Source organism: Zonotrichia leucophrys, chromosome 9, assembly GCF_028769735.1.
Source record: "Zonotrichia leucophrys gambelii isolate GWCS_2022_RI chromosome 9, RI_Zleu_2.0, whole genome shotgun sequence".
Classification (NCBI taxonomy): Eukaryota; Metazoa; Chordata; class Aves; order Passeriformes; family Passerellidae; genus Zonotrichia; species Zonotrichia leucophrys.
In genome coordinates, this window is record NC_088179.1 from 9,651,742 (window position 1) to 9,670,414 (window position 18,673).

The window sequence follows — 18,673 nt, forward strand, 5'->3', positions numbered from 1 at the left end:
AATGTGTAACTTGCAAATTTAAATACTGGTCTGATGCATGTGGCTTTCTTTTTAAAGCAAGTGCTGCCTTTTTAGTTATTAATGGTTCTTTGGAAAAATCCACATCACTGCTTATCAAGGCTAAAAGGTGAGCTACTCCAGATCCACTTGCCCCTTTCGACATATGAAAGCAGCAAAGCCTCTTGTCTGCTACTGCTGGGTATCAGAACCTTTGGGAGGAGACTGCTCTGCCAGCAAAGGCCAAGATTTCCAATGCAGCACTTGGGCAGGCACAGGTCCCTCTCAGGCTGCAGCCTCCCCACACAGCAGCACCCTCACTCTGCCAGCATCACCACTGCTGCAGTTGTTCCCAATCTGGAATGATTTAAGCATTCTTAAACTTCAAGTCCTTTCTTAAGTGAATATTCTGACTTGACAAGGTCAGAGTGGTTTTATATGTGCAGTAATACCAGCAGAGCAAAGGGACTGGTAAGCCTCCAGCAAAAGGAGAGGTGAAGAGCAGCTGTGCAATGGCCCCTTCATCTATACTGCAGTCAGAAGTGGACACTGCACTAACCACAGCCTAATCCCAGACATCATAAACATCTCAAGGGGAAGAAATTCCTTCTTTGAGGGCTGACAGCCTTCCTGCAGGTAGAGCTGCTGCTGTGCCTGCCTGCTTTTTCCTGATAACAAGAATTCTTTTGAATGTGCACTAGCCCATGGAGCTGCTTCATGGAAGCACGAGGGACCAACGGGGATCTGACATGGCTTCAAATTCAATTATCACTTAACAACATTTTACTTGAAAATCCATGATCTCAGTATTTTCCCAGTCCCCAAAAGAATTAAGACTCTGCACATGCTATGCACAGAAGAATTTTCATCTGCATAGAATCAGTGTAAAGCAGAGGAGAGACACAGAAGAATTTTTCCTTGTCGTGCCTCTTGCACTGATTTCCAGACAATCATCTGAGTTGTGCTTTTTAAATTTTAGGCTGAAGTCGTGCTATGGCTTCCAAGTGATTTTACATTCTGTGAGCCCTTCCCCTTCTGTGGAATGGGGGCTGTATCCTGAAAAGTCTCCAGAAAACTGAAACAAGGGCTTTAGTGAGAGAATGCAAGGAAGCATGCTCCTACTCCACCTAATTACACTTCACTTCATTCCTAAGCAACAGTGGTCCACAGCCATTCTCAGTGACAAGCCATGGCAACATCAAAGAAACCTGGTGGGACAATTTCAGATATTTGACAGAGCTTACCAAGAAAATAAAAAAGACCCAAAACCCACTACAGCAGATAAAACAGTATCTAGTTTATTACATATAGAAAGAGATTTCCAGAATTTACAAACACCCACATTTTCATTCCAGGGAAAGAGTCAATTTAAAAAGTTCACCCTTTTTTTGTTTCCATTTTGCTTTGTTGTTTCCTGTTGGTTGGGGTTTTTTTGTTTGTTTGTTTTTCTTCTTTACAATATATACAATGGAAGACTTTGATTTCTTTTTTCTGATTTGTTGTCAGTTACTGTGCAATTGATGAATTAAAGTTGACACTTGTAAATACCCATGTACAGTAATGTTTGTCTTCATTGCAGTTAATACAGACTATTATTTTACAAGGAGTACAAAATTATTTTTCTTTTGGAAAGAATTCAGCTCAACATCAGGGTTATCTTACAACTGATAGTATCAGTAAATATGACTGTACAATCAAGGCCCAGGGACCAATGACTCGTATTATATTATTTTCTGAATTACAATCTTAAAACAAGAATAGTACCCTACTCTATTCTTAGAAGCCTTGTTTTAAGCAGGTTCCCCACTCTGTTTACAACAGAATATAGTATACCTCAGTTCCACATCAAAAAAGATGTGCTGTAGGAAAAGTTACATTTTAATTAAAAAAGTACATGTATAAATCAAAACCTATGTTAAATATTTAATACTCTTCAACCAACATTATGTCTTGTATGTAATAATTTACAATGATGATTTGTCATACAGGTTTTCAGCAGCAAATGAAGTTGTGTAAATGTGCTAGTAAAATACCCATTCTCACCATGATGTAGTGGTGGGCACATCAGTTCATGTGGCCAGCTAAGTCCTTATGGTAGAGGATGAAGTAAGAGAGACTTGTTGTCCAGGTGTCACAGTGCTTCTGCTTGGCACAACACAGGATGTGCAGCTCAGTCAACAACTCCTGAGGTTTGTGTAAAGTAAACAAACTGAACTGGATGCATCGTACCCATTTACAGAGGAAGAGGAGGAGGAGGTGAGGTCCTAGTTGTGATAGCATGAAACATTTATAGTCTTGATACCCATGAGTTTAAAAGAAGGATTTGTTGAGGTTGTGTAGGTCATCATTCTGAAATTGAAAGAGAAAGAAAATTAGCATCACGAGCACTTTAGAACTTTTCTGCAATTATTTCCCTGCCCCTCCTTTGTTTTTCTTCTCTTTAAAACAGTTATCATTCAAACTGAAAGTGTTAGCACCTTGAAAAATTATGGCACACACAGCTGAACTGTACTCAAGCATGTGAATCCCCAAAGCATTTAAAACAGATGTTGGCAATAAAATTCAAAGCAGTCAGAAACACATTTAAAACTTGCAAGAGATTCACCTAAGCAGAAACAATTTAAATGTCCATACTGATTAACTCTGACAAGCTCCTGTAACAAGAGAAAGGAAAGCTCCAAACACCAGCCTGCTGTTGGCATTTTTACCAGCTACAAGAAAGATTCAGTGCATGTCAGGCCCTACAAGAGGCCTTCCTGGCCACCTGCAAACACCAGGCTGGCCTGGGAAGGATGACCAAGGAATGGAGCATTCAGGGTGCAGCATTACCACTCCCTATTTGACACACAAGTCCAAAAAAAAAATTGTACATAGAAAATCCTGGTAAAGCCCATAAATTTATCAACATTCTGCTTCCCTCTGAGAGAGGGCTGGGTGAATAACAAGGTCCTGCAGCCCTGATAATGCACAGCACAGGTTTAGAGGCCAATGAATACCAGAAGCTGCCTCTGACCCTGTACCCCCGTTCTCCTCATCTGCTGCAGCCCCCCTGACCCAGTGCACAGCGCACCAGTCTGGGTGAGAAAGTCCTCTGGCCTCTGCTCTCCCCAGGCAGGCTGTCACCCCAGCCCTGCTGAGGAGCAAGGCAGTGCCCAGCAGGATGCACTCGGGGCTGGATGGCCTCGTGTCCTGCTGGCAGCTGCTCCAGCCCCCATGGGGAGCACAGTCCCTGCTGGGGGACACAGAGCTGAGGTCACACGCTGGGGCACCAGGGCTGCCTCCCACTGCTCCTGAGGCCCTGTGGCACTGGCTGGCCACACACACAGCCCTGGTGTCCCCACTGCCCAGCACCCCTGGGCCTCCCACACCACAGTCCCAGTTCCTCCCTGCACACCACTGACACGCAGCCAGACCCACTGGGGACTGAACCACGCAGCACTGAAATGAATACAACTTCTCTTTAAACTGGGGTTAGAGGACTACCAGCATTTACATTTCAATAGTTTTAGCAAAACCTGCTGAAGTAAGACTCATATTTTACATAAAAGTGTGCCTATTTCTTTGTTCAATATTAACTGTGCTCCTGAAAAGACAGGTAAACAGTGCATTTTCCTCAGTTCAAATAAAGGCTTCCCATAGACACGTTGAACTGAAAAAACTGAAAAGACCTCCTGTCCTATATTCTTTAATTGCACAAGAAACAAAATTTACTTTGTGTGGTCCTTCAAGTGAAAGGAAAGCCTATCCCTGCAAATGATGTGTGGTATGCTGTGAAAACTCCCTGGAGAATTATCTCACAGATCTCTTATTTACTTTCAACTTTCCTCTGCACTCACATTGCGATCTACTGGAATGTTCCTACCCAAATATCTATACACAGCTTCACATAGCTGTCAGCTTTCAACTACATTTGACCTAAAATTAGCCAGCAATGCCATACTTTATTAATAAAGACAAGCAACAAAAGAGAAATGGCTTGTTGAAATGGAGGGGCAAAGTGTGCGTGATGTGTGTGCTGCATATCCAAGGTGGGTGTTCCACATCCAGCTCCCATCCAGCAGGGCCAGAGGAACTGCTGGGTGCCCCCAGCAAGGACCAAACCATCAGGGCATGTGGAAGGACAGCAAGAAACAGCTTTTCTACATGGCCAGACTTGATTCTGCTGAGAGATTTTAAGAACATAAATAATACATGATTTGCAGCATCAGGGCCAAGTTCTACGCCTCTTCACCAGTATTCATCTAAACGAGGTCATCTAAACTCAATTACATCATGTATTGAACAAAACAGCCTGTCCCATCCAACTCCTCACCAATTCCATCAATACAGCCAAGAAGTCATCTCAACCACTACTGGAGGGCATTTATTCCTGGATTCCAAAGTCAGAAGAGCAGAGGAAGAAAGAGGGTAACAAGTCTATGGGAAAAACAAAACAATTCCTAGAAGAATTCGCTAAGCAAAGAAAACTGAAGAAACCCACAGTTACAACGCTTGTACATTATAGTCCTGCACATGTGTAAAAAATGTGAAAAATCACAGAAGCCTGAAGTATCCAAGAGCTGGAGACAGGATGAAGAGCCAGAATCATGTAGGACATGACCTGGTACGGGCTGAATTTCATACCAACGTCAGCTGCAGGCATGACAGGACACAGGGGCATGGAGCATTTTCAAGCTTGTACTTACACCTCCAGATCTTCAGCAGCACAGCATGAAAATCTGTCACCCTCTCTAAAGATGCACTGGTAGTTTTTGTTTTCTTCTAATTTTGAGAAGGGAAAAAAAAAAACCAAAAACCAACAAAGATCTTTGCTAAGGACCATCTGAAACTATTGATTGCAATTAGTGGCTTTCATACCCAACTCCTCTGACCAATCTCTTTCAACAAACCACGAACTGAGTAACTGAGAATGACAACCCACACTACTGCTACAGTCCAGTGGTGCTTGTTCTGCCTGAATGCACTAAGATGTGTAGCAAACAGACTATCTCAGAGCAAAGCTGCTCCTCTGAGGTCACTGGAAATACACTCATCCTATAAACCTTGGATCCATTACTTGTGCCTTATGCACAAGCCAAAAGCACTATCCTCACTTTTAGCATACAAATGTTCTTTGCTGGACTTCAAAAGAGTATTTCCTGAATTTTTGACAAAGCAATCTGACAAACCTCTCTCCTTAGTGAGCTATTGCAGTGTGCTTTAAGGTGAAAGAACCTTATTTGGAAATGAAGTAATGGGCTGGATACCTCCAGCCATCAGCATTTCCTTAACAACACACAAAACAGTGCAGAAGACAAGTGTTCTAATAGAGAGCGTGAGGACAGCAGTGAGCTGAGGTAAGGATCATTAAAACTACTGACATCACTGCTGGCAACCAGAGAAAAGGGAAAACCTGTGTTTAATCTATTTCCTATTCACCACAAGTTTCAGCTGGAGTCCCCAATAATGCAGTTTGTGGTTGACTTTATGGAAAAAGTTAGTGATGCAAGAAAAATGTACTGAAACAAACAAGCATCTTTAAAAGTTCCTACAAGGTACCTCTGACAAGTAGTCTCTGCTCAACATCTGTTACAACACACATGCAGATAACACTGAGGCACGTTCCAGCTGGCAAAGCTTCCTTCTCAAATCTCTTAGTCCAGGATGGATACAGCACAGCTAGCTGCAGTTCCTATTACAGCTGAAATCCCATTCTTAAATCCAGTAACTAAAAATAAGGTGATATTTCATTTTATTTCCATTATTGGGAAGCTGGAGAAGAAGAGTACTTAAATTTTGAACTAAGAGCAGAGTGTCTAGACAGCTTAATATATCTTTTCTGAAGTTAAACAGAATTTTCATACATAATATAAGTGTTGCTAAACTACACTTAAAATGTAATCCTTACTCCTTCCTTACACTCCATTCTCTTTGAAAGTAACCAAGGAGGAAAAAAAGAAAACAAAGCAAATATAAGTGAAAACTCAAGCAATGTTCCAGCAAAAGGCTTTCCAGTAGCCAACTTAAACTTCCATTTGCTATTAAGAGCCAATAATGTGTCTTGTCCCTAAAACACCAATAGAAATGCCCTTCCAAAGAGTCATTTAATTTCAAAACAGTCCAATAACATGAAGTTGCTGTTGAAGTTCCACCATCATGTCAGCAAATAAATGCAACTACTTTGTCACTGATTAGCACAGCAGGGCAAAACACAGCTCCCAAACATCAGACCTGCTCGGCAACTGTGACCCCTTCCCAGGGTCAGCTGGCATCTGTTTGGGAAACAACTCCACAGGTGACAGAGCCAGGTCAATGAAAAGACAGTTCTTGAATGAAGAAAATGTAGATTATTTTCTCGATCTACCAAATGAGGATATTTTGCAGCTCTGCCATTAACCTTGCCATTAACCAAATACATTTTCCAGAAGTGTACCTACCACATCAACACCTCATTTGAAACCATGAGCAAGGACTAGTTGAAGACTCCTTGTCACAGTTACGAGTCATAAACAAAAGGTTTTAGAAGTGCATTTGTTGTTTACTTTAGGATCATACAGATCACCTCATTCTGTGTGTGGTGGCTTCCCACATCACGAACAAATCTAGCTCATAAAAAATAAAAAGCTCATGAAGAAAAGCTTGGAACAAAAGGAGAACCACTGAGAACATCCCCGGGAGGACTCACGCAGGACTCCACCAGCCGAGCTCTCTGCCGCACCATTGCCTGCACAGCTATAACGGGGTGTCCTTAGAGATCCCATACACAGTAAACACCTCAAGAAGTCTTGAACTCTTACACAGCTCGTCTTGGTGACACCTGCATGAGCCATCACTAATTCCAAGCACACGCTGCGCACCTACCCCGCACAAACCCAAGGCAGCCCCGTGCCGCGCTCCCCACACGGTGAGCGCAAGCAGTGCCTGTTTACATTTTCCCCGGCATTACCAACGTGCACACAGGCACGGGAAGCATCTTCTTCGGATAAATTAAAAACATCGACCAAAATTTCAGCTAGTTCAAGTAACTCCTTTTCAAAGAGATGCAAATAAGCTGCAGTGCTTCCCCACTCCCGGACGCCGCAAGAGCCAAGGAATGCGGGCAGGAACAATGGCTGCTCCAGCGCGTTAATTGCAGCCCGGGTCGAACAAAAGCAATTCCAAACAGAACCAAACAAAGTCATTACAACATGGCTATTTAACTTGTCAGGCTGTAATCTACATTTAATAGATAAGATTTTCTTCCTTGTACCCCAAAATGCCTATTTCAGCTTTCCCGTGCACGTCTTAAATGGGGAATTACTGTAGATTGGGTTTCACCAAGTCCTTTCCTACAAAGCAGAATAAGTGAATTTGGTGCTTCCACCCGGTTTTGTCTTTTATAGAGGAGGAAGGAACTCTCCACTGCTGGAGGAAGGAACCTAAAGACCACTTACAAATGATAGTAGCTTTCTGCTATTGGTTCAGACAAAGTTCATGTACAGCCCTGGAAAAAAAACAAAGCCATCTTCACTACAGCAGAAAATTTTCTTCTATTCCCCAGAAAGAGAAGGTGGGAAAAAACAACAACTAGGAGACTTTAAAAATAAGATGATGAGCCAGAACCAGGTTTTTACATTTCTGAACCCATTTCCTGGGATGTAAGTACAGTGGGAAAGCACAAACTGAACCACACACATTCTTTGGATGAGCTTCTGCCCAGCAAAGAATTCGTATGTTTGATTTCAGCTTTACAGCATGTCAACCTGATTTAAACTCATTCAAGAGAAAACTCAACCCATCACTGAGGTCAGCAAGAAAAGCTGCAGCCACAGACACAAAGCCAAGGCTGCCTGTCCCGAGCACCTGCCACAGGAGAGAGGGAAGCTGCTGCAGGTCACATTTGCCTGGTTCCACCAAAAAGATGACACCAGCCAGCTCTCTGCACTGGCGTAAAACATACTAGAAAAAGGAAATCACAAAGTTTCTATGTAGAAAAAATACTGAAGGGATATCCTGCTCTATTACACAAAATCAGTAGCAGTTCGGGGTTTGAACAAGACTGATGACCCAAATACTGAATTTCTGATTAAATATTTCATCTTTTCAATTTTGAAAAAAGAAGTTTCCAAATTTTTGTGGTTTTGGGAGACTAAAAGAAACAAAATACAATGAAATTTAGAAAGAAAGAGCTTAAACTCAATAGCATGTTTTGTAAAGAAATTCTACAACTTTTCTTGTGTTGGCACAGCTAAGCAAGCCATAAAACAAAACAAGTGTCCAGCAGTTGCAAGTAACAAAAATCCAAGATGCAGCCTGTAGGTTTGTGGTTGGTTGATTTCTATGAAATGAAAAACATGGGCAGAGTCTTTCTCATTAAAAGGTGTAGTGCTGTAAATGGAATTCTCATGTTTGTGTCTTCAAACTTTTTAAGGGTTGAAGGTGTGGATCTTTCCCTTCCTTTACTAATAGTCTGAGTAATCAGCTAAAGGCTGAGTCTGGCTTATAAAACAGAGAAAATCCCTTTGTTTCGGGACTGAAAATAATGATGTTACTATGAAGGCAGGGATCAATACTCCAAGTTCATCCCAAATCTTCTCATAAAACTCGTCTAATACACTTGGCAGCGCCGTTTGTGTTTGATATCCTTCAGCTAAAGCCACTGCTGGCCAAGGTCTCTTCTCCTCCCCAGACTGCAATAATGAAAGCAGTATCAAACCTTAAATGTGCACCACCTCATTAACAGCTTTAGTCCTCACAGGACAACACTGCTTGTGTCTTTAAGATTCAAATAGACTTGCAAATTCTACAACTGGGATAATTCCTTATTTTGGAATTCATACTGTTCAGCTCACGAGTCTGCGGAGTCTAACCCTGAAGAATTTGTGGCATTCACACCTCTCACGATGACCCAATAATCCACATCCAGTTCGAGAAAGCTCTGGAGAAGTACACTTTGTATGGCTGTATCCTTCAAGAGCAAACACTGCTCAGTTTCTACCTTTATCAAACATTTAAGCAAATATCGACAGTATTAATAAGGGGAACCCAGAAACAACATCATTATGCAATTTGTTCTTCAAAGGAGCTTTTTTAGGAACTTTCTTAGGAGTTCAAAATAAATTACTTTAATGGTAGTTTCGAATTCAACAAACTCACCAATGCTGGGAATCAATACAACTGCTCTGACTATAGGGAAGCAGATGACCTGGGTGCCTTTAGATGCACTCACACCCCCTCAGCTTGTCAGCAATTTAAATATACACAATTAATTTTGATCCAAATTGAGTGCACTGAAGCTGTGCTCATATTATATCAAGTAAATTACATCAGCAGTAGAGCTTAGCAACACATAACACACAGTGTAGCTACCACATAATCAGAATATATTTCAGCTGCTGAATATCCTTATCTTTCTGTGAATATGTATTTAACATGCCATTCTGGCACTCAGGGCTAGTTCCCCATTCCAGAAGCCAAACCTTACCATTTTTTCTTGGGCTTTTCTGACCCAACTTTAAAATGCTCATTTTCTGACAGAATTACTTTTCTCTGACAACATGTAAAAAACCCTAAATAAATAGCCTAAAGTGCCTTGAAACTGTTTCCATGATACATGCTAAATTGTGAGAGTTACAATTTAAAGCAAGGAAGGAGTCACACCATTCAACTTTTCTGGAGCCATTTTCCTCCCAATGGACCAAATAAAGGGAAAACACAGAGCAAACAGAAGAAAAATGGCATTTAGGAAGGGATACAGAAGCCCCGCGGGGGGATAACCTGGCCAGCTGACCTTCACTTTGAAATTTTGCCAGTGCAAATTAAGCAGCTAGTCTGCAGCACGTCTGGGCAGCAGCGTGGGAAGGAAGTTCTGCAGTGATTTTGGATGAAACACTTCCTCAATTCAAAACAACAGCGCATTAAGTATCAAAAAAGGTTAATAAGGATGTACTGGAAAACACATTGTGAGAAGCATGCAGGGAATACAAAGCAGGGAAGGGATAAGAACAAATGAAATATAAAGTTGACAAAATTTTACCAAGAAGTTTGGAAAGCCAAGGTAGAATGAAAGAATCCATTATTTTGAAACTGTCTGCTACTCTGTAGTATAAAAACTACCATACAGCAGAAACAGCTGGAAACAAATTAGAGGCTATGCTTTAATAAAGGGAAAGGAGAAGGCCTTTGGTATAAAGCAAAGAGCAACAGCCAAGCTTGTTACATCTTGAAGCTGGACTGGAAAACAATAGTTTAACCACAGATTTAGTTTTTCACTGAGGTACCACTGAGGTATCAGTCTGACATGAAATTAACTACAATTACTGCTTTGACACATTGTTTTCTGCTTTGTAGACCAAGATAAGAAATCCTAGAAAACTACTGACATACAACATCATTAGTTTCTGTATGAATGCATTTTCATGTTTCATCCACATACATTCACAATTTTTTTCTAGTAATTTGCACTCATTTGACCTGACCTTTTTACCTTTCCTGTCTACTGTAAATTGCAAAACTTCTCTAAGACTCACATGGCATCTTCCTCTTCCCACCACTTCAAACCTGGTGCTCAGACTCCTTTGACACTTAAGCTGATAACTGAAATTCAAAGCATCAGCCATACTCAAAAGCTGCCAACAGTGAAGTGCTGTGGTTGGGGTATACAACCTATAGCCAGCTGGAGAAGCACACAGCCACATGCAGAAAGACCTGAAATCTAATTCTGCCCTTGCTTTGATTTGCTCTGTAGTTTTACTCAAGTTACTCTGTCTTAGTCTCAAGGAAAAGATAAAACCCCATCTATTTTCTACATGAAATTTCATAGTGAGGAGGAGGAAGTTGTGAAGTCTCAAACATGCACAGTCACTATAATATCTAGGGCATCATTTTTCTGCCCTAATCCTCCTGTGTCTCAGCGCCTTGCCTTTGAGCTGAGAACTGCTACCTGCCAGCAGAGTTCAGACTGTGCCAGGGGCACACAGCAGGGTGGTAATGTCTTGACAGTGCCCACATGAAGACAGACGCAGGGCAGCATCTGGACAAGGTGCTATAAATAAACCACTGGGCAGCCACACACTGCTGAGAATAAAAAGAACTGAAAAAATGCCTCGTTCCTGGATTGCTCCTACAAACTGAAGAATACATTTTTTGTGGGAAATGTATGTTTTGTGCTCCATGGTCTGAAACTCCAACAACCCGTATGCACGAGGGTGGGAGGCAAAATTATCAATGCTTACAAAAATAAATAGCATTTGAGTGTGACTACATACAGCCAAGCATTATTCCACATTAAAACAGATTCATAAAATTAAGAAAACTCTACATTCTACAATAGAATTTTTAGCTGGAGAAAAAAAACCAAACAAGACAAAAAAATTCCAACATCAGAAAATAAGCCTTCATTGGTAAAACAAGAGCTGTACCCTTTTCCTCCTACTGAATTGCCAATCAAAGTACCCCGGACTGCTATGGGATTAACCTCAGTAACAACACTGAGCACTTTAATAAGCTCTGAGATAGTCCATGCTAAACTCTTCATTGCAGTATTTAAACACTGAAAAACTTGTTTGTATATAGATTAGGTTTTCAAAACAATTGTCATCTAATTTATTTCCAGAAACCATAGTAACAAGAAAATAGTAAATATAGGGCACAAAGGAAACACAATCTCATTCAAAACAATGAAGCTATCTCAAGGTTGAAGAGCAGAGGAGGCAGCACCTGGCAGGCACTTGGGCAGGGGGGAGCCCTATTTGGATACAGCTGTGAATTAAATCCAAATGATAAAGACCAATTAGACCAATCAAGTATTTTACTGCTGTTTCTTTTGAGTTTCATTCAACAAAATCTTAAAAGCCTGAATGACTGCCAATATTATATTCTAAAGTTACTGACAGCCTAAATGGACTAACCTTCACTTGTTCAGTTGCCATGATTTCAAATGGGAAACTAATCAACAGTCACATTAGCTATTTAATTGCAACACCAATCTAGCATTGTGAAACTCTATAATTACACAAGCAAAAGTCAAACTAGGTGAAAGTTTTTCTCATCTCAGAATTTTCAGTCAGATATTTTAAACTTAAAAAAAAAAACATGCCACATGAAATCCTTTCCATATAATCAAAGTTGTTCACAAGAGTATCAGTAAAAATCTCACTAGATGATAACAGACACTGTATTATTGTCACACATAAATCATCCATGAGTTGTCAAATCCAGCATTAAGGATAACCTTTTAGAAGCTATTAGTATAAGTCAATTGAAAATTAAAAGCATATAGCAGCACAGATTAAAGGCTTAGCATGCACACTAAAGGATCTGCACACAATATCACATATAATTAAGATGTCTTGGTTAATCAGTGACTGAAAACATCCTCTAGAATTAAACTTGACAAAATATATGAAATTCCAGCCTTATCATGCTGTATCACTGCACTTCATAATCTCCTAAAATGGAAAGCTCTCTGTTCTCGTAACCTACCACACAGACTTGTACCATTGGCCACCCAGTCCTCTCAACCAAGAGAAGAATCTGTACCCAACTTGGCCTGCTGATAGTCTCAACGATTACAAAAGTACCTGATGATACATTTGAAATTCTCCCCAAAATGAAGAGGAGAGCAGGGTGGTCAGCACCCAGCTCAAGCCCTGCATCCATTCCCTCATCAGCCCAGCACAGTCAGATCCTCCACAGAAGCTGCAGAGGGGAAGGGGCCAGTTAATAAATGAGAAAATCTATAGAAACACAGCTTCATTAGCTCCACTGCTCACACATCAGCTGTTTGTATAAGCAGTTTTGCTTGGAGCAGTGTTTTGTCAGTATTATTACTGTTATGTTATGCAAAGAATGTATTAAATTCTTAAATATTACATGAGATTTAATGGATTGTGTATCGCATGTGGGAGGTCAAACAAGGAGGGTAATGTTCCATTCAGCCTTATAGATGTAACTTAAAAAACAGAAGCTTGCATTATACTTCAAGGAGCAAGTACAGATCAAAGATATGCTTGAGATGGATGAAGGCAGCGTGAAACATAGAGGGAAATTATAAAATAAAATTTTAAATATAATTTAAAAACTAATCAGTGGTTGTGACAAGCAGCAGTGCAGTTTTCAAGAAGTTTTACAGCTCAGTCCCTTTTAAAACAATTTCTGCTTTCAGAAGCTATCTATAAATTCTTCCTCAGATCCCCCCTTATCCAACAGAATACTGCATTGGTTTTTTAACTTTTGTATTCATTTGGAAACTCCCTGTACCTCCAGTACTCTGAATGGCCGAGTTATAGTAAAGAAGACATATGAAGAATGACAGATTATCACAATTTCTACTTTCAATCTGTATCTTCATGCCAGAGCCAAAAATATTTTAATTTAAGCTCCAGTTCTCTTAAATGAAGATTTTAATTAAGATAAAGCTAGTATTTTTGTTATAAAACTTCAATTTTCATGGTCTTTTGCAGTAAAAAAAGTACACAGCACAGCAACTAAAGAGATCTCAGTCAATGTTATTTTGTACATCTGTTTTCCAGCAACAGCAGATTTCTCGTATAATTAAAGCTTTTCTGAAGATATGCTTCATCATTTCAAATCACTTAAGGAACAAAAGAAAACTCTATAAATATGTTATCATACAAAAAAAAATATTTTGCAGTTTAGAATTTATCAAGGTATATTGCCAATCACATTGTTCTGTAATATGCATTTTCTACTTATCACAAGTACAAAAGGTAAGAGTGTAACACCACTACCAATGTATGTATATACAAAAAGGATCTAAAGTGGGCTACAGTAGCATGAAAAAAGTAGTTCAGCTGCATTACTGGACAAAAAAGCTCTCCAAAACCACGACAGTTCCCTGCCTCAAAAACAAACACCCTCCCCCCCAAACCTCCATATTGTCAGACAAAATGTATGATTCTCAGTTCAAACTCTGAGGACTGTCAGAAATAAAGTTATTATAGAAGGAGAAGGGGAAAACTAGCTACAGTTATTTTCTACAGATAAATACATCCTATATTGGTAATCACTGTTTTTCTATTATATGTTCTCCACTCTCAATAATTAAGTATTCATCTCTCTCCACTTGCTAACTATGCATAAGGTTTAATGCAATGTTTAGTTTGAATTAAGAATCATGACAACTAGAAGTCAGGAGTTTCTGCAGCATCTGTTGGCATTTTGTTCTACAGAGACAATATGATGAAATACAAACACTGGAACTTTTTCTTTCAGTCAAAGTCCTGGTATTTCAGCAAGAAAAAACTGCCTCTCAAACTTTCATTTTGGTCTGTGATTCTCTCCCAGCTTGCAGTCCTGGTTGCTAAGAGAAAAGTGCCATCAAGGTCTGTGGAAGCTCACACAGTGGGAGCCACAGCTTTTTCAAATAATACCTGAAGGTGTAGCAGGTTCTACTGTAAATGCAACTTGGCATTTCTCAGTTACTCAGAGTATTGACATAACACAGTGTGGCTTTCAGGCAAATACACCCCCTGAAATGGAGCAATTGCTTCCTTCCAAACTTCAAGGTCACTTCAAAATCTGCAAAACATCAGCAGTGTCTGAAGCTGTGCTTGGAAAGGATGAAAAAGGAGTTCTCATCTCACTGAGGATGGTTAAATTCTTTCAGCTAAAGCTTTCCAGTGAATTTCAACTGGAAGGAGACTAGTAACAAGCATGGGAAATTTCTGCCTTAAGCACTGAAAAGTTGTCAAAAATAGGAGCAAATTAGATGTTCTGCTATTTTACCATGAAAAATATAGACAATACAGACATTCATATGACTTTTTAAGTGAAAAATCTTCTTGTAATATATATTTTCAAAAGAAAAAGAAACATAGTTAAAATACCCTGAACTTCCTCATAGGGCAAATGAAACAATCATTTTAAATTTAACTCAGAGCATCAGATTCTTGCATAATTGTAATCACAGATTTTTAATAAAAAGACCCATGAACCTCTCATCTTTGTCTACTTTTTTATTTGTCAGGTTTCTTCTTCTGGGCTTAGGAATGTATCTACACATTTCCATACTCTTTATTTTCTCTTCTGTGCTCAGATGACTCCTTTACTGCTGCTTGAAGTGTACTGTAAGCTTAAGCATTCAAGAGAGGAGTAAATAACCAGTTTTTTCTACATTGTTCCTTCAGTCACAGCAATCTTACATCAACAAATAGTAATAATACATTCAGATGTGTAAGATTTCAAAGCTATGGATTCTAAATGTTGAACTGTCCACTACAGTTATGTGATGTATTTGAGATTCAGACAATAGTAACCCAATTCATTCAACAAAGCCATGCTCCACTGAAAATTAATGGAAATGTAAGAAAGGAAAACAGGGCTTTGGAAATATTCCACAGCTGCAATTTGGATGTAGTGATTAAACCAGGGAAGTACACAGACATCTACTGACATTGTGCTTTGAAACACTTAAAGAAGAAGACCTTATTTTCCACTTAAGGGTTTACAAATCAGATTCGGTTACAGGAAAACAATGCTATAATCTTCATTTACAACAAATCCTAAACTTAGTAAGCAGAAGTCAGTAGTAGTACCAAACAGATTTGAGCATAAGGAGACGCAGTATTTGAGCTATGGGAAAGGCAGTGCAGAAAGCAGAGGCTTTTCATTCCCACCCTTGGATACCAGCTGCTTCTCTGGACTTCCAGGACTGTCTCAGTGCAAGAATTACCATAAGCCACGACTGCTTTTCTTTCTTTTATTTAGGAAACCAATATGCAACTATAAACTATGTTTATAAAATTATAAACTATATTCTGTAATATGTAAACAAGTGCCCATTACTTAGAAGCCACAGATGAGCATAATATTAGATTGTAATAGAAAACAGATGCATTCTCCTTTTCCAGTTGTTTACACTGCCAAAGCATCCAGTCTTTAAGATATTCTCCATAAAAATCCAAACATGTTGTGCCTTAATGAAGGACAAAACAACAGTAGCTTTAAAACACTGCATTCCCTGTAATATTTTGCAAACTGAAGCCCAAGCAGGCTGGGTACTCCAAAGGGTACAGCAGCTCCTGCTGCCAGGTAGCTGGGACCAAAAAGGGACATTTTACTTTACTGCAGACCACCCCTTCCACCAGCCTTGACACTGCAATCATTCAGATGTGTTTTCATGTGACCTATCCCACTTTTTGCCTCCATTTGCCACAAAGTGGTTTTATCTCCCCCTCCCTCCACACACACAGACTGCTTACAGAAATATATGCATACATGCACGCAGCACATACAGGCACCCTTAGTTTGTTGATATAGGCAAGCATAAAGGAAAATTTGTTTCAGCATTTCCTTCAAATGTCTACAGTATCTGCTATGGTCCAGCTCCAGGTAAAAATTATGTGCAGATTTATCAATTGTTAGAAAACTATGAGCTCAAAACATGACCCAGAAGCTTGCAAAGGTCACATCACTCTTTGTCCTGAAGCTGCCTGCAGGTTCAGCTTTTGAGAGGTAAAACAGGGACACTGGAGTCACTCAGCACTTAAGGGACAGCCTTTGGGTGAGCAACAGCGTTTCAGTGCTTTGAGCTGCCAGTATTTAAAGCACCTTTTGCCTTCACCTGCAACAAAGCAGTTCAAATACCTCTGTAACCTGCATTACAGCCACAGCCAAAAGAAGTCAGGAGAGGCAAGGAGCTGATAGGGGAAAACAGCTTACTGAGAGGCTGTTTTACTGAGAGGCTCAGTGTCTTGTGAGAATATACCTTGACTTTTATTTTCAGTGATTTGAACACTTATCAGAAAAAAGCTTACAAGAGGCTCTGATATTCACAATACAGAAATCAAACTATTAACAAGCAATATTTAGCTTTGCTATCATTTTAAACCACTCTCTGCACTTGGTGGTTGTTGTTTCTGTGAAGATCAAATAAGGTATTAGCACCCATATATGCCCATATAAAATAAAATACAAATTAATCTTGTGTTTACACACCTAAATATCCCCCAAAGCTTTAAGCCCCTCCATCTTACAGGCTGTAAAAGCAACAAGAAAGCAGCAGTCATTTATTAATCAGTATACCACTGGCTCACCAAGAGGGAACATTTTATTGCTTTGACTTAGAAAACAATTTATCTGTGCTTCAGATTAAATTACAGCAGAGAGGCCTCCCCCTGCCCCTCCTCACCTGTGGATGTGGCCCCTTTTCAGCTCAGGAAACTAACTGTACTTCTTGCCCCACAACGTGCAGCTCCTTCTGCAGCTGATAGTTCATTTTGAAACCTATCAGCTGGGTGGCAGGAAGGCAAAAGCACAGGAATAGATTATTTAATTTTGAATTTTATTATCATTTATGGAAAATACTATAATTTTGAAATGTCATTACTAAGCACTTTCTATTCACAGTGCAGAGCATCTCTAACAGGCCCTGTGCCTCACAGTTTTTTTCTGTCATTTCATACATACCTTTCTTTTGGCAAAAGCAGATCCTCAGGTTCAAGCCCCTGGCTACAATACCAAGTTGAAAGGGGTGGGTGTGCCTGGCAGATTCCAGCAGCTGGGAAACAGCCAAACAGACACTCCAATCCCTGCACAGCAGCTGCAGCACAGCCAATTCCCAAACCCTGCTGCACCTCCTGCATGGTTTGCTAGGCACTAACAAGTATTTCCTCACTCCAAATGAACAAGGGAGTCCAGCTAAGCCAGCCAGCTCTTCCAAAGGAAGAATTACATCAATACTAGAAACCCACAGCACTGGGGTTTCTAATACAGCGTATCATGATGGAATGTAGGTAGGTTCTTTTAAAAGTGAAGAGATGGTGCTCATTCTGTTTCATGTACAGTGAGATATTCATAGTACTCACATGTAATAAGAACAAGCAAGAGAATCATACATGTCTCTAATATAATCATTATGCTGCAAATTTTCTGGTTACCACAAATATGCAAACATTTGCATGAAGTGCAATCTGAGCTCTGAGTTCCACTAAGAAGAAAAAATGTTCACATCACTAAGAAACAAAGCATCAAGTAAGATCCACACCAGGTAAGTACCTGATGCCCAAGTATCTTAACTCTCCTGAGGAGCCCTTCTTCCCAGAATCCTTCTGCATCCATTAATTGTTCTATGATATACCTGCATGTGCCAAAATCCTTGCATAAGCGTGCTTATAACCTGAATGCAACACTTCAGAGAGAATGCTATAATTACTTCAGATTTCAAAGCATATCTAGCAGCCTGCTGGCTCTTCTGCATGCCCCTGCACATCAGTTGGGAACCATCACTCTAGATGGATTTATTTTTGTAATTTTGGAACAACTACAACTAACCTTCAAAGAATGCAACTGAACTGCAAATTAATAAAAAACATTTGTTTGAGGGCGAAAAAAGACAGAAAATTCTGACTTGCCTTATACTTTGATTCCATACCATTCACAGAATGTTTTTAGGGAATTCAACTTCACTTTTCTTTCTTTCACCCAAGGGTTCTAGCAAGGCACCAAGAACAACTATCAGTGTAAAACATCACAGCCATACAGACAGATTTTCATTTTACTCAAAAAGTCCAAGGCAAGCAACTATGTCATTACACTGCTTTCTTCTATAATGAGAAGGTACAATATATGGGGAATAGATGAGCCCAAGGCAGGCTGTGGGGATGGGTGTGCACAGGGATGGGTGTGCTCTCCAGCACGGCTGCGTGGGTCCCTCTCAGCAGAGCTCCCAGGACAGCCACCACCTCCAGGTTTCACT

At 40.1% G+C, this 18,673-nt stretch overlaps 1 protein-coding gene across 1 annotated transcript in view; it reads right to left on the minus strand.

The window, feature by feature from the left end:
• Positions 1-1,274: 1,274 nt before the first annotated feature.
• IRS1 (insulin receptor substrate 1) overlaps positions 1,275-18,673 on the minus strand; it is a 68,919-nt gene continuing 51,520 nt past the window's right edge. The window contains exon 3 of the mRNA XM_064721086.1: positions 1,275-2,346. The gene's annotated coding sequence lies outside the window, so the exon portion shown is untranslated. The remainder of the gene's footprint in view (positions 2,347-18,673) is intronic.